The 13,588-nt window shown below is 47.5% G+C and overlaps 1 long non-coding RNA gene across 1 annotated transcript in view; it reads left to right on the top strand.

Annotated features, from left to right (window-relative positions):
- Positions 1–13,588, top strand: part of LOC139999022 (uncharacterized) — a 64,463-nt gene that overhangs the window by 27,232 nt on the left and 23,643 nt on the right. Inside the window, exon 2 of the long non-coding RNA XR_011803999.1 lies at positions 8,547–8,666. This is a non-coding gene — a long non-coding RNA (uncharacterized lncRNA). The remainder of the gene's footprint in view (positions 1–8,546; positions 8,667–13,588) is intronic.

The following is a 13,588-nucleotide window of genomic DNA, read 5'->3' as shown; positions in this document are numbered from 1 at the left end:
GGGGCATGGAGCAGCGCTGCGGCACTTGTATGCTTCAATGGAAGTAATCATGTTCCAAGGAACCTGAGGTATCTAAATGGGGCTGGAAGACCCAGCACCCAATGCCCAGCTCTGCACTGAGAAGCCAGCTAACGTTCAGCTGAATCTGAGCTTTAGCCCAAACCTGAGTTTGAAAGAGTGGCTGAAATGCTAGGAGCTCATCTCCATGTTCCTTGGTTGGCTTCATCTTCAATCTCATCCTCCCTTCCACTGGGAAGGAGGAAGGAATGAAAGATCCTCCTTAGATGTTTCAAGCCAGGACATCTGGATTTAGGCTCTTGAACACTGCATTCAGCCACCTGCAAGGGACCTGGAGCCAGTTTGGCTTTTGGCTGAGCTGGCTTACACTCAGAACTGCTGACCCAGGTGGAGTTGTGCCAGACTGACAGGAACATTGCTGTGATCTGTGACTGAAGAAGTGTGGTATCCTGTCCTGTCCTTGTCCCTGGGCTTCAGGACCACATTCACACAAACCAGGTGACTTCTGCAGGAGTTAAACATTTTTCCAAAGGAGAACTAGGGAGGCAATACAACAATGATCACTCCCTGAGACAAATACAGCAGCAATAAATCCTACTAGCAAACATAAACCACTTATTTACATACAAAGACAAAAGTCGTGGGAATTAACAACACAGCAGATAGATTTTGACTTTTGGTAAAGCACTGGCTCTGAAGTTTCTTCAGGATCCTTTGCTGACCTTTACAGAGAAACTTGTATTGAGACACAGTGACATGACGGTGCATGAAAGTGGCAAGGTTCTGTGGGATGTTGGCAGAAGCCTGCTGAGACTTTGCAGCGCTGAGCAGAGAACACAGCTCAAATACCTTCATGCAGGATCTGGAAAATTATAGAGCATTTGCCCTGTATTTGTATGTGGCCCTAGAGAGAAGCAAGAGGACAAGGAGCAGATGTGATATCAGTCCTGGGGAAAACCAGGCAACCACTGAGGCGCACAGCACATTTGCAGTGAGAAGGCAATGCTGGAAGAGCCAGGAAGGAAGAGCTGATGCTACAACTGTAGGCAGGCCCAGGGAAGCTGGGGACTGTGCACAGAGGCACATGAGGCAATGTTCAGCACTGTCACCCACACTGTTGCTTGCAAGGTCCCAGTGAATGTTGGATCAGTGCAGCACAGCAGTATACACAGCATTAGACAGGCTCTGCAAAGGTCAGCACCGATGCTCTGCACAGATTTACTTCCTAAGTGGTATCAACCTAAAGAAAGCTGAGATCTGGCCTCCACATGCCATGAAGGTTTGTGCTGTGGACAGAAATAGCAGGACATATTGTAGTGAGGAAGAGTAGGTGTGCTTGAGAGCTGCTATGTATTTATTTTTTCCCTAAACCTCCCAAGTAAGGGACATCATCTGTCTTCACAGAGCCTCTGTCACCTCTACACTTTGGCTGTTTCACACACAGTTTTGGGAGATGTAGTGCCCAGAAGTCCTGTCCAGGACAATGAAGAGAGGCTTTTGGAGGATGAGACAGAAACTTGTAGTCGGTGCTGTCAAGTGGGGGATTTCCCCCAGGGCAACATAAATAGAGGGGAGGGTACAGACCCCAGGCCAAAGCAATTTCTGCCCCACTGCTGGGCTTGGTGCCTGAGTACAAGGCAGGCCCACATCTTGGTGATGGTGCTCATACAGGCTCTTGACAAGCTGAGGATGCTCCTCCAAGAAGCTCTTCCAGGATGGTCTGCTGTGGGCAGCAGCTGACCCCACTGCTGCCAGCTGCAGGCACTGGATTGTTTTCTATATAATCCTGCCTGGATGGACATCAGCCCTTGGCCAGCTCCTTCACTCAACCTTCCTTTGGCTGGTGGGGCAAGACAACCTTCCAGCCATGCTTGGCCATCCTCCCTTGCAATAAGGTGGTTAGATATGCTGTGCTCCACATCTGTGGCACTGCAGAGCCTGAGCACAGACTGTTTGGTCTTGCTGTAGGAGTAGGTGGCAGGCAGCAGTTGCCTCTCCTTCTGAACCTCAGCTGTGCCCCAGCATGGCCAAAGCTCTGCTAGGCAGAAGATCTCTAACTCATGTCCCCACATGTCCCAGCTCTTTGTGCAGTTGTCCCAGCTGTCTTGACAGGGTGGCAGAAGACTGTCCCCTCACACTGACCCAACACAGCAGTTTTCTAGAGAAGTTGTTTCTCAGTTGCAGCTGGTCTCTGCTGGCTCTCTGCTGATGGCACAACTCCCACACTGATGCTATTCTGGAGTTTACTACCGCTGTATACATTACCAAGGGATGCTTGTATCAGTTTTTAGTCAGTCCTATGTAGGACACTTCTTATTTTTATAAAGGAATTTCAAAGTCAAACTCCTCCCAAAAACTCCTTGAAAAATGTTTTGAGGTGTGACCTAGTTTTGTATAAGTTCTTCAATCAGGACACTTTCCCCTCCACATTCTCCTCCATCCATCTCTTCACCGTGGCTCCAGGCTCCACAGGGAACACACATCAGTCATCCCCATCCACTCAGGGACCTGCTCCATCCCTCCTGCTCCCACCAAGTGAACTAATTATATGTGTGTTGTGAGCAGGTAAGGGCTGTAGGGGATACTATGATGGCAAGCTGGCTGATGTGACCTCCTTTTTTTTTTTTTTTCCTGCCCCAATGACAATTTGAAAGAGTTCTTTGTCTTCTGCCAGTTCTCTGCATTAGTGAGACTTTTCCCATTTAAGAGTAGAACTGGACCTGTGAGGAGTAGATGTGGGTATTGGTCTTGAGGCACCCAGGTGGACACCTGGAGATGATTTGTCATTGGCAACCTGGTGGCTGAATCCTATTGTGGAAAGGCAATGCCCTTCAGCAGAGGATCTCCTAGAACATCTACTGTCCTGCACTGAGTTTCTTCCCAGCTCTTAAAGGACGAAATGGCCTCAATTCACATCATCTGCACCCTGGGAAACCCTTTCAGAAGGGACTCCATAGGTCTAAGACAGGTACTTACACATTCTTTACTCATAAAAAGACTGTTTGCGCTGTGTTTAGGGACAAAATTATCGTTCAGTACTGGCTTCTGTCTTAATCTGGCTGTTTCTGCAATGATACAGCAGAAATTGCCCCACTCCCTCAATGGGATTTAGACCTGGCAGCCCCTCCCTGGCCTGCATGGGGCCAATGTACCTAGCTGGCCTGGAGAGGGGGCGAGAAGGCATCGTCCCACTGTGCAGGCAGAAATAGCCAAGGGGCAGGGAGAGACATAATTGCAGGGGAGCCCTCTTCATGCCCACCCGTGAGCAGCTGCCCAGAAACAGTGAGAGTCCATCAGGTGGTGGAGATACTGGTGGTGTCTCTGGGGAAGGGTTGGAGGTGTTGTTGGAGGTCAGAGCCACAGATCTGAGCAGTGTCCTGGACAGCTGCTATGGGCCAGAGCTGGGCACAAGGCACTGAGTAGGATGAAGCTTTGGTCCAAGCTGGCACAGCAGCTTCTTCAAAAATCCCAGCAGTGCCACAAGTGTTTTTGGCTGCTGCAAGCTGCGTACAGCAGCACCACTTCTGCCAAGATAATATCTGGAATTAATATGACAAGTCAGTTTAATTTGAGTGGGAGACTGTTGCCTCTCTGCAGCCTGAGTAGCTTGTCTGCTGGTGGGACCTTGCTAATTTGCTTCCATCAGAAGAATAAATGAATCACCCAAGTCAGCTGCACTCTCCTGTTTTGAATTGTTGTTTGTTTTGTTCTGCTTGTTTTGTGCTGTCTCATTAGTACACGAAATTGTATTTGCCTGGGCAAAAAAAGATACACACAGGAAGATGCATTTCTATGTGTAGAAATCCCAGTCTGTCTCTCCAGAAAGCACTGTGCCCTCCAAACCCATCCTGTGGCCTCCCCTCACAGGCAGCCCTCCAACTTTCCTGCTGCTTTCCCTGCCACATAGGCAACAGCCCTTTCCTCTGCTATGTGCAACCAGTCTCCAGGAAAGCCTCTGTCCTTTCATCAGCGTAGAGAGCAAGGCCTGACCCTGCAGCAGGGCAGGCTGGTGGGATGTGCCTCATGGTGCCCACAGCCACCTGGCACTGCTGGCGGACCTGTTAGCCCCCAGTTACTCTGGGGATTTCCAGTCCTGTGGTGAAACCATGAGCTGCCCCATGGTCCTCTGATAGGAGGAAGGCTGGTCTCAGAGGTGGAAAGTGTCTCCTGTGATGTCCCGTGGTGATTGAAAGCAAAGTAGGGAGCTGGCCTGCAGCCAGCTCCGAGCCTCGGCCTGTTCCCTGGTGCCACTGCCTGCTGGGCCCGGTTTGTGCCGTCACCCTCGCTGGGGTCTGCATGTGGCCGTGGCTGCCAGCACCCGTCCCCCAGGACGAGCCCTTGGGATGGAGCGGAGCGTGGGAGCCTGGGGAAGTCCTGCTTCCAGAGCTGCAACCCACAACCACATGAATACTGGTGGCTGCTCTGATTGCCATAAATCTGACCTTCCCCATCAACGATCTCCCTCTCGGTGCCCACAGCCTCTCCCCAAGCCCCGTTAACAGCTCTTTCATGCTCAGTGCCAACTGTTTATTCATATGGAAACCAGATCCTCCCACTGAGGCTTTCTCTGAGCTGGCAGGAGCCCTTCTGCTCCATTCCAGAGCCTGTCTCTGCTTGCCCAGCTCTCTCCATGACTGGTTCTGCTGCCTGTGCTGGACTTCTCTGTGTTGATCCATTCTCTCTGAGGGATAGTTATACTGCTTTGTACAGAAGACCTCAGAGGAGGTCTGAGAACACCACAAGGTTACCCATTAATTGAATGTTTTAATAGTGCAGGTTTGGCAATCTCCCTATGTAGCATCCCCAAGCCCATCATGGCTGTGACCCTGCGACAACTTCTCTTTACAGCTTGCTCAGCCACCTTTTTCTCAGCACTGTCAGGAGCAATAAAGAAGGTCTCTATCACAGTTTCCCAGACATGGATGTCTGTGCATACAGACAGCAGACAGCCAGGCACAGAGTCAGGGTCTTCCCCACTTCTTTCATCCCAGATCTCTGGCCATCCAATGCCTTCTGCTAGGAGTCTGCAAATAAGTGCCAATTGAGCTTTGTCCGTAGAGATTTATTTTTCTACTGAAAACTACAAAGCTGGCATGAACAGAATATGGTGGGACCATCTGTATGCAGAAGCACCAGAAGAAGGCAAAGATATGTGTTGATGGCACTCAAATCAGCAATTATCAAGATACCAGCACAGCTACATGCAGTTCCTCATTGCATTCAGACTATGAAAATGAAGGACAGGCTGAACCAAGGGACAGACTGAAACCATCAGCAGGCTGGAACATGGAAACAGCAGGAATTGAGCAGTAGGAAACAGAGATATGGATGGGAAAGGCAGTGAACAAAAGAACAATGTCACCTCCTGGCTCACAGAGGTGGGTCAGGATGGAGACCCAGAAGATCAGAGTCGCTGTCAGCTCCAAAAGGCTGTGAGAGACACATCCAAAACCAGCATGTGCTTGCCAGCTGATTCAAAACAGAAGATATATGACAAGGCTTCAATAGCTGCTGTCTCTTGTCTTCAGTGTTTCTGTCAGTGAAGCACAAAAGTGTCCTGGTGCTGTTGAACTAGTAGATACGACAGAATAAGGGATAAAATCCCTCTGCCTGTCTAAACAGTCTTACACTGAACTTGACCATATTTGTTGAATTTTGTTGTTCCAGCATTGTTGCATGCCTGCTGAAGAATTTGATCCACCTGAGCCTCCAAGTGGGATAAGGCCTTGGGAGATTTTTGGTTGCATTCCCAAGGTCACCCCTCTGTTCACATTTCCACGCTCAGGATGACATGTCTTGCTGGAAGCTACAGCAAAAGAAAACACAAGAAGTTGCCAGAGTTGGCAAGAAAAGTCTCTTGCAGACCTGAACTGCTTATTTTGATTCCGACCACTTTACAATTTATTTACAGGCACTGCAGGCTGTGGGTGGGCAGTGGAACATGCCCTGCTTCCATTCCCAGTGGCCCCATCTATCCCTCTGTGCATGCTGGATATTTACCATGACAGATACACAGAATGCTGCCTCATCCCTACAGAGCAGCAGATTGGGGATTTAGTTCAAGTGTAGCAGAAAGAGGTGTTTTTCCTTCATTACTGAAAAAACATTCCAGCAAGACCAGGGTGGCTACAGAAAGCGGCTGTTCCCTCAGTCTTAACCACACAAAGTGTTAAAGTGACAAAGATATTGCACCCTTTGTCTCCCTCATGCCATGACAGCAGGTACAATGACATCTGCCCAAGTGCTCCTGTAGGGTGTGTGTAGGACTGCAGGGAGGAAGGACCAGCCATGGGGCTGAGGCACCATCCCTGGCCAGATCCAGACCCTTGTGCCTAGCCCATCTGCACCAAGAGATGGACCTCATTCTCCAGCCAGCAGTCCCTGCGATGCAATTTGGAGCCCACAGTCCCTGAGATGCAATTTGGAGCCCACAGCCCCTTTTTGGCTTCAGCTGCATGAATCTGAGCAGGTGCTGGGCAAGGCTGCCTGAGTCTGTACATGGTGAATGTGGGATCAGAAACAGTCTCTGAAGGTGTCCAGCATGGAAAGCAATGATCTCTGCAATGTTGCAACTTTCTGACTCTGCAAACTGGGAGCTGCTGCCAGGTTAAATTTGCCTCTCTCTCTCCTTTTTTTTTTTTTTTTTTTTTTTTTTTTTTTTTTTTTTTTTTTTTTCCAGGATCTGTTTGAAATGAGAGCTTCCTGGTTCAAGCACTTTGTGCTCCACTGAAGTTCAGCTACACAACGAGCTATTTATGATTGTTTTCCCCAAAGCCTGAATCTTCCAAAAGACAGTGAGAAACCTGTCTTGAAGGTGTGAGACAGAACCTGTCCTCTGCAGCACATCTCTCCCCAGTGTGACCTTCTGGGTGTGATGAGGGCTAAGAGATGCTAGGTCTTTTTAATTCATGAAGTCAGGAGCAGCAGGCTATGGTACCTTTGTTTGGAGAGGAAGATGTCTCAGATTCCTGGGTACCAACCTCAGATGCATCTGGGCCTTTTTTACAGAGCTGGGGGGGGGGTGGGGTGGGGTGGAGGGGAGAGAGGAGGGCTGCAGACACAACACTTGTTAGTAGTGACACATACAAAGATCTGACCTGAATTCGGGGCCACCTGACCACCTTGCAGTGCATGAGGATGAAAGTGTCCTTGAAGTGGAATAACTAGATAATAACTAGATAAATGTCTTCTTGCTTTCCAGCCATGCAGTTTCCTTCCAGTGTGGATCTGGGGTTACTCTGCTGTTCTTGATATCTCTGGTGCATTTGCTGACTCTCCCAAACCTGACTATCAACCTTCCTAACACAGATGTGTGAGATACAGGAGGGAACATCTCAGAGACGAAAGTACATCTGTGACCTGAAACACTGGTTCTCCTCAAAGGAAAGCTTGCTATTGGCTTCTAGGGGTCTGGGTTTCACTCAGCCTTCACGAATAAAAGGAAGAAACTCCCTGGAGGATGGGAGATGTAGGCATGTAACAGGGCTATTAACAGCTAAAACCATTATTAAAACTATTATCACCATCAAGGTTATTAAAATACCTCCAACTAAATAGACGTGTTAATAATGACTACAAACAAGGCCACAACAGTTAGGTTGACTCATATGATGTCAAACATTTTCCCTCTCCACAGTCATGGTACCAGTCCCAGATAGCCACTCGTTGCAAGACAGTATGCCAAAATCTGCATCACAGTGAAAATTGTTCCTAACAGCTGGGAGAGCCAGGGAGTGAGTCATGGTTGCTGTTGATACCTACAAGATTTTCCTGAATGACAGTGGGTGCTAGAAATAGAAAATACAGTTAAGGAGTGGCTGAAACAGATAAATCACCCCAAAGTCCTGATTCATCACTTCTTTGGCACTTTGCTATGTGGGAAAAAAGCCTTTGGCCTCCACATGAATAACACTGTGTCTTTAACAATGACGTAGCTTAGAAAAAAAGTTTGAGCCAACACTGAAACATTCAATTGTGTGAAGCCAAAGCTCGTCTCCACAGTGCTGGGTATTTTTAGAAGTGGCAGGAATATTGCATGGATGCTGCAGAAACCTCTTCTTGTTCTTCCACTGCCTGACTCAAGGCAGCTGCAGCAGCACTGGGCAAAGCTGTGGCTCAAGCAGACATGCAGAGGGAACAGGAGCATTGTGTGTTTGAGAGGTTTGCCTGCATAATTTCCTGGAAACACTTTTTCCCATTAAGGAAAATTATACTTTCCTCCATAATTTTCTGGAAAGCGGGCAAGGAAGCCCTTCTCCCTGTCGCTGGGGACCCTATATTCCTGCTTATATGTGTTCCAGAAGAGTTTAAGCCTGTTTTTTTTTTTTTTTTTTTTTTTTTTACCCTTGATGTCAGCTGGGTTCCCTTTTTTTTCATCACTAAATCATCACTGTTTTTGGATATACTATAGTAATTTTTTTCACCAGCTGCTGTAATTAATTTTGTTGTTGCTGCTGTTCTTGTTTTAAATACTGAAATTAGTTGGCTAGATACAAGGCTTGTCTTTATTTGTCTTCTCTTTTCTCTAGAGTAACTGTGGAGAAGAGATTAAGCTTGGGATGGACATCAAGGCAAAGAAGAAGAATGAAATGGAGGAAGACCTGGTTTCTGAGCCAGTACTGTGCTTTTTCTCAGCAGATATTTAGCAGGTGAATCTGTGAGTTGGTGCAAAACTGGATGGGCACTTTCTGTGTGGTCTGAGAAGATCTGCATGACAATAACACTAGGAAAGGGAGGAGGCTGGTTTCTATCCCATGGGCAGAGGCTCGAGAGGGCTGAACAGATAGCCCTCCTGTCCATGCTTTCTGCCAAAGTTGGTGTTTTTGCAGCTCTGGTTGGTGTCCCTTTTCAGATGAAACTTTATATTGGGGCTGCTCAACCTGTCCTGTACACAGATACTTATTTACTGATGTTCACTGCTGCACCAAAGGGAGCATTTCTCTCAGTTAAACTGACCCCAAGTCTATGTTTATTTCCAACATGAGCTCTACATTGAAAAGCCTCTTTAAGTGGCTGTTTACATCTTTATCAATTAAATAGTTTTTTAAAAGCATGTCTTAATTCCTTTTGGTTTTCAGTAAGTCCTGAAGTGCTAAGACCAGCTTTGCCAAAACATTTAAGGCACTTTCTAAACCATTTCCTGAAGGCCAAATGTCCACCAAGCTATGCTGTGCTCAACACAATCATTTTTTCTTGCCAAAAGAGCAAGAGCTTCCCAACTTCCTGGCAAAATGCAGTGCTAATTCCAAAATTGTACGTGTTAAAACTCTTGAGCCCATTCCTATGTGCTTCTTAGCATGGCCAATACATGGTGTAACCATAATTAATTAAACCGTATCAATCTCCTGGAGCCCAATAGTCCCAGGGGAGTCTCAGGAGCACCCAGCTACAGGCTGGAGTTATGGCAATTTGCTCTTGTTGAGGCTTCCACCTTTGTCTTTATGATTAGCTTGATAATTACTTCATTGTAAAAAAAATCATCACCCTTGGAAGTAATTAATTTCTTGGAACCAAGCATAACAGATGGGCTTCTAATTTATTTGAAATCACCTAGGCAGCAGGGAAGTCTTTACCCCAATTTGATAAACCTAGCCTTTTAACTTGTCAGTTTATTCCCTTTTGGTGTTCTGAGAAAATACCCCTTTAGGTATTTGATGCTGACTTGCTGCAGGGCTGAAAGGCTCAAGATGTGATCAGTTTGTTAAGCATGCTTTAATACTTTTGGGCACATTTCCTCTAGGCAGGATGTGCAACAAAGCATGATAGGAGCCATTCTGCAGTGACGGCCGTCGGCGGCTGCTGAATTCATGACAGATTTATTAGGTTGGCCAGGTGCAGAGATTCCCTGAAAACAACTGGAGCTCTCCTCACCCCCTCTTGACAAGGAGGATTTCTCACATGCTCCAGCTTTCTCCAGCCCCCTGCTCGCTTTCCTGCCACTGGGTAAATCACTGCCCTCAATGAAGCTCTGCGGTGGTATGGATGTGTTATTTCTCATCTCTGCTCAGGCAATGGTTTCCATTCATCCTAGAGTCTGCCCATCTGCTCTCTGACTCTCTGAATCTTAAACTTCCCTTCCTGCAGATTAAAAGAACAGCTGGATTCTTGAATATTGGGGTCTGAGAATGGATGGACAGTTGGGAGGTCACAAAGCCCCCAGGCAAGTAAATTGAGAGGATGAACCGAGCACAAGAGCTGGGGCTGTTCTGGAGCAGGGTGGGGAGCAGCATGGGACCTCTGTGGGGTAGTGGGGTCTCCAACCAAAATCTATGTGGGGAGGAGACAGTGGGGGAATAATACCTTGCTGTCATGCACAGGGAAAGTGAGAATGCCCTGATTTGATGGGGAAAAAGTTCATTGCTCTGCTCTGCAATTTTGGCTGATTCCAGCTGTAGTCCCTAGGTCTGTTTGGCTGGAGAAACTATGGCCACACAATCCCCAAGGCAAAGCAAAATGCTTTTTGAAAGGCATCAGGAATGCTGGTAGAAATTTCTGAAGAAAATCACAGTGAAAGTACCTACCTCTTTTTTGCTTTGGTCACAGCATCAGTGGAAAACTGTCTCCTCTTTTGCCTCTCCTCCAAATTCCCCATTTCTGCAGAAATCTGACCTCTTCCAGGAATTAGTTGCTGTTTCTTTTTCTTTTTTTTTTTCCTTTTTTTTTTTTTTTTTTAATTATTTTTATTTTGTGTAAATCCAGCTTTTTCCCTGGCAAAAGGTTTGTGTGGGAGGCTTCCGGATAGTTGCACTCTCTCTGTTGAGTGTGCATGAACCTAAATACTTGAGTGAGTGCTGGAGACAGATGATAACCAGAGCCTACTGAAAATGCGCAACCATTTAATATGCCATCATTAAACATGCAGTCATTGACAGAGTGGGGGGTGAAAGTCCCCAAGGTTCCCAGCCCAGTGGGGAGAAGCTCCCCAAAGGTGAGGGCTCTGCTGACTCGTCCACCTCCCAGGGATGGGCTTTAGCCTGGAAGAGCCACCCAGGGGCAGTGTCATGGTTACTGTGGCTTCCCCACCTGCTCGTTCACTCCAGGATATGCCAGTCTTGAGCTCAGTCATCCCTTCAGCCATAACAGGAGAAAAAAACGGGGTGCAAACCACTTGAATTCCCGACAATTTTCTGTCCTTGTGTTCTTGCTGGGAATGACTTAATCCACACTATTGTTTCCTACTCCACTTGAATTTCCACTTACCCACATTTCCATTCTTTCAGCAGTTCTTAAAATATTTTTTGACCTTTTTACCAGGAAAGAAAAGACACCCAACAATGCCTTTCTTGTTCAGTTTGGGTAAAGGTCATTCTTCCCCAACATATTTCTCTATTTATATAGAACTTAGCAAAAAGGAAAAAAATGTAGTGTTTACTCATCCTAAGGAAAAAGATTTACATATTGCAGCCCTTGCTCAGACTGGCCTTACCCCCACTATGCTCATGCCTGTGTTGTTGTACTTGCACTGTATTCAGCCCTTCCCAGCATGGGTTTTGTTCAGCTGCCCTGATAACCACCCCGATAACTTCTCAGCACAGACTTGCTGCCCAAGCACACAGGAGCTTGCACACTACAGCAGCCCTCGCTATGGGCTGTGCTGCTCTGTCCTTGCTGCTGCATATCCCTGGTGGACTGAGACCAGTATGGAACTGCCAGGTAGTGCATTTACTTTCTTTATATATATGAGTATAATCTGGGAAATAGGGGCAACATGGATGTATGGTCACTTTCTTGACACCTTGTGCTGGGTTTACTTTAGTAATGATTTCAGCTGGGACACTCAAAGGTTTCTGTCCTTCGCTGGGACTTGTTGACCCACCCTTGTACACCCTGCTGTGGGGCACCCGTCCTCCTATCCTTTGGCCCAAATCCATCCCAAACTATGGAGGCACCTTTGCTTAGGAACTTAGTAGCCCATGGCTCCTTGGAGAGCACATCCAAGGGCAACATTTCCAGGTGGCCTGAATCTCTCTCTCTCTACATGCCTGTCTCCTCCTGCCCCACTAAATGGGGTGGCAGGGACCCATTTACCAACTTGAAAAGCTTCATTGGGGTGCACAGGTCTGGGGCAGGCACATAGGTTTTTAGGTCTGACAGAAGGAGTTGTGGTCACAAGAAATGCCATGAAGATCCCTGGTGATGACAGCAATGCATTGTGTTCTGCTGTCTTCCGGCCTGTGGCAAGGGTACCTTCTCAATTCCCCCTCTCTACAGGAGTTGGAATGGACAGATGGGAAAAAAAAAGCTTCCTCTAGCAGTGATCTGGTCAGAAAGAGAGGTAGAGATGTGCTGCTGGTGGTATTAATTACTGAGGAGCAAGCCCAGAGAGGTGAAAGATTTGTTCAGTCCTGCTGTTCTTCCCCAGGCAAACATCTGAGGCTGCACTAGCTGAACTTCCTTCAACATCAGAATCCCTCAATGCCTTGACTTCAACAAGAAACACTGCACTCAGAGACATCTCACCTGTCTGCTCCAGCTGCAATCTCCTGTCTTGTGGTGACACGGGACTTGTCAGCTCTGCAAACCTGCAGCAGTGGCTTCCGTGGTTGTGTGTCCCTTGTGTAGACCTTGACAGTCTGCTCAAGTCTCATGTTCACTGGGACAGGGAGTGTGAAGATGACTTCCCAGGGTCTTTTAAATTCTGGTCTTCCTTTGATCCTGTATTTCTGACAGTGCAAAGTGGCTGGAAACCTCACACAACAAGGAAGAGTAGGGATAATCCCTGTGGGATTGTGCATCTGATTCTTCCTGTCCCAGTTCCCCGTAGTAGCTTCCAAATCTCCTTGTCCATTGGCACCATAGTTAAACCAGTCCACTTAAAAGACACACAGCACAGATACAGTGTAAAACCAGACATGGGATATAAAAAGCATGCTTCTAAATTTAAAACTCTGTTAAAAGCTAATTTAAGCAACTAATTATACTAAAAATGCATGAGCCCCAAATTTGCCAATTAAAAGTTAATTAAAAGAAAATTCAGCGAGCTTCAATTTGTCAGTTGAATCCATCTGCTTCCTGCAGCTTCCTGCAATCCCACAGCTTCAAAGCTCTCCCTGCACTGGGAACCATTCTGCAAGTCATGGCAATCAGACAGCTGTCCAAAACCCTCAAAAAGCCCAAAGCTCACTAAAACACAAGCACAATTAGCAGCCTCAGCCACTGGGAAGCTGCCCAAACAGCTCACAATAGAGGTGGCCCTTCAGGAGATTCAGTTTCTGGACAGGCTGGCCTGGGGCTGCAGCAGTGTGCCCACTGCATCGCACCAGTGTGAGGGGCCATGTGGTAGACAGGTCAGCAGGTCTGCACCCAGGCATCCCTGTTAATGCAACTACTCTCACGAAAACTCCTGTTTTCTGGCTTCACAAGGATTACCCCATCCTCTGCCTGCAGGCTTTGGAGTTGTGCCCCTTGGAAGTGTGCCACCAGCTTGCCCCTGCTGTGACCATGCTGCTGCTGCCCTGGAGCTCCGGTGGTGGCCTTGATGGTGCCCTGGGGCTGCCTGGTCCTGGCTAGCTTTTTCTTTGCAGGAGGCAGCAGGACCTGGGTGTTGAACCCAGCACCCAGGTTGTTGCAC

This window comes from Anas platyrhynchos, chromosome 18 (assembly GCF_047663525.1).
Source record: "Anas platyrhynchos isolate ZD024472 breed Pekin duck chromosome 18, IASCAAS_PekinDuck_T2T, whole genome shotgun sequence".
NCBI classification, from domain to species: domain Eukaryota; kingdom Metazoa; phylum Chordata; class Aves; order Anseriformes; family Anatidae; genus Anas; species Anas platyrhynchos.
This window is presented reverse-complemented; position numbering and strand designations above follow the sequence as displayed.